Source organism: Pseudomyrmex gracilis, unplaced genomic scaffold (genome assembly GCF_002006095.1).
Source record: "Pseudomyrmex gracilis isolate BER0280 unplaced genomic scaffold, ASM200609v1 scaffold_959, whole genome shotgun sequence".
In the NCBI taxonomy this organism is placed as follows: domain Eukaryota; kingdom Metazoa; phylum Arthropoda; class Insecta; order Hymenoptera; family Formicidae; genus Pseudomyrmex; species Pseudomyrmex gracilis.
The window spans coordinates 15,506-18,796 of NW_018021543.1; positions in this window are offsets into that span (position 1 = coordinate 15,506).

The following is a 3,291-nucleotide window of genomic DNA, read 5'->3' on the forward strand; positions in this document are numbered from 1 at the left end:
TAAGGGGTTGTATTTATGAATATAATTTTAGTTAATCATTTTATATTTTATAGGAAAAATTTTAGATTGCAAATTTAAATATATCAGGTTTGATTAAAATGCTTAAGATTTATAAAATAAGTTTATTTTTTAAACTTTGAAGGTTTATAGTATAATAATAACTTAAAATCTTTAAAGTATTATAATTAGAGGTGTGAATAAGGTTAAAATAATTAGTGTGGAAGTATTAAAGTCACCGTTCATTTTCACCGTTTTTTCCGTGGTATTTACCACGCTTATTGGACAGAAATTTTTTCTTGGCTGTACTAACAGCTTCCTATAAAGACTTCTGGTTGCGTTTCTCGTGCACGATGCCAATTTGGTTATTATCTGTTATCGCTTGCACGATAGTTTCACTTCGGGGTTGTAGTTCTATAATCTTGTACAGGCGCAGCTTTAACGTATTTTTCCCTAGCGAGAATTTCCCTGCTTTATAATCGTGCCTGGCATTATACTTTTTAATGAAATCATTTCTTAGACTGCCCTGGTAGTTAATTGGAAAGTCGTCTCTCACGACATAAATCGGATGCTTGATTTCTCTATCTTTTAGCTGTATTGTCGCCATGACCTTCCCTATTACGCATGGTTGATGCCCTGTGACACCTGTCAACTTCATTTCTGGTTATTTGGCTGGCGTCTTTCCTTTCAAATACTTTTTCTTAATCAACGACACTGTGGCTCCGGTGTCGTATAGCAATTCCGCTTTGCCTTTCCTCGTCTCTCTTATTGGCACGGTGACCATGTCCAGAATTTGCGTAGCATTTAACTCGGCTACCTGCAGCTCTGCCACTGACACGGATTTTTTCTTTTTCCCGCTGTCTTCTTCTTCACTCGATGATTCGCTACTGTCACTTCGGATTTTCTTTTTTTTATCTTTTGCTGCATGTATCGCTTTGGCGGTTTCTTTTTTACTTTTCCTGCCGTTCAGTGACCAGCAATTTTCTCTGACATGTCCCGTTATCTTACAGTAACTACACTGCTTATCCACAGCGTTTACTTTGCCACTGCTCGGTTGAGGCAATGCCACTCTGTTTGATCGGCTCTCTTTTCCGTAATGCCCGATTTTTCTGCACTTAAAACACTTGTAGTTTTTATTGTTACTACGCGCTTGCGCTGGCACGCGGCTTTTTGACTTTATTCCCGCAGCCTTTTCTTCCGCGCTTGCTCCAGCTATTGCTTCCTGAAGCGTACAGTAACCACGCGAACGTACTATTAACTTAAGTTCTTCTCGTAAGCCTATTTGGAAATGGTGCAGTGCCTGCTCCTTTATTGTCTCCAAAATTGTGCGCTTTTGTTCTGTGGTACGTATCTTTTCTTCAACCATAGACTCATACAACTCCATGGCGACCTGGTTCACGCGCTGCCCGTAATTTAACGCGCTTTCCTGGTGTTTTTGCTTGAGAGAGCTAAACTCTATCTGCAACTCAGTCGTACTCTTTTTAGCTGAGTACGTATTTTCTATCTCGCTTTTTAATTGTTCGAAACTGTGGATATCTCGCGTTTCAAAATCTAATAACGCTTGTCCTTTCAGCTTAGTGCAGACTCTAATAAAGTCCTCTCGTCGACCGGATTAATATTCTTTATCGCATACGTACACGCGCTTAAAAACGCGCGTAACTGCGCCTGTGACTTCCTGTCGAACGTCGGTATCATGGCACGCGCTTCTTTCAGTGTCATGTAACCAAACAAGTGTGCGGTTTGATTACGTACATCGGCGGCCGTTCGCCCGTACGTTACGTCGAACGCATCACCGCGCCCCAGCGGATCGTTGTCTCCGTACGCTCGTGTACTACGGCGTTGTTCGCGTAGTTCACTTACGTGGCGGGTTACCGTATCCATGCGTGCATTCATTAACTCAAAAGAAAGTGTTAACTGACGCAGCATTACGTCCACGGGGTCGTGTGTTTGTCCGCTTGGTCCAGCGGCCCCACGTCCCGCGGCACCTCTTGCACCTAACTTGTCTCGCATCCTGTTGATCTCCCGTTCGACATCTTCGCGAGCCCGACGTATGACCTGCTCGTCATCTATTTGTTCGGTCAGCATCCATCGCGTTACCTCGGAACAACTCGCTCTCGTACGAAACTAAAAAAGACCTCTGAGTACCATTGCTCGGAGTTCTACCGTTCTCAACTCTATCGCGATTTGTTACACCCTGTAAATGACCGGCTATACTACCGTCTAAATTGAACGGAAATTCTCTTTCTATAACCACATTCGGATACAAATTCTATCCTGCCTATTTATTTCTGCTTCTTGATACAGCGCTGCTGGTGCGGTTCTCGGTTCCCGCACCGGTAATAAACTTCGTAATGACCGCGCAACTCGTTCGGATTGTACGCCGCCCTGTCGCAAACGCCAGTTACCGAACATACGTATCGCTCGCTTTTACAAAATATTTATTCAACTCAGTGATGAAAGATTTGACCGGCCAGCACCATGAGCACCGAGGTGGTGGGGGCACGCACACAAGCGAGAACCGCCGTCCGTGTGCGTGACGTTACGCTCGGCACTTCGGCTCGCGGAAAAGTGCGGACATACTATGTTTCGTCTTTTTTCCACCAAGCCAGCTATAAGGCAAGCGACGGAGGCATGTTCACACCACGCGCTCTTGTTACATATGACAACGTAAAATGCTTTTCCAAGATTTACAGTCTTGGAAAAAGTACATAATATTATTGATAATGATAGGTTTAACATCTCAAGATGCATTCATTATTATATTTTTAATGATTTTTAATATGAGTTAACGTTGATAACTTCAAAGTTTTTAGAATATTAAAAAACATTTAATATATATAAATATATTATTAGTATTAATTCTATAATAATATATTTATAATTTGTAAATTACAAAAAGAGAATCTTCATTTTACAGATGCGTAATCTGAAAGTATTTAATTTATTTAACATATTATCTAAATATAATATATTAATTAATAAGTTCATATAATATGATTTAAATACATTAAGATTATTTATATATCTGTAAAACGCGTAGATTTTTTCTATCATAATTTANAAAACAAAAATATATAAAAATGAACACTATAAATTTTCTTTATGTATGTTAAATGTTTTTCAATAATCTAAAACCCTTTTTAAATTTTTGCAGTTTACTTATATTTAATTATTATGAAAAATATATAAAGCATCTTGAGATGTTTTACTATTATCAATAATATTACGTACCTTTTTTAACACTGTAAATCTCGGAAAAGGATATAAATATATAAATATTATATATGATTGTTA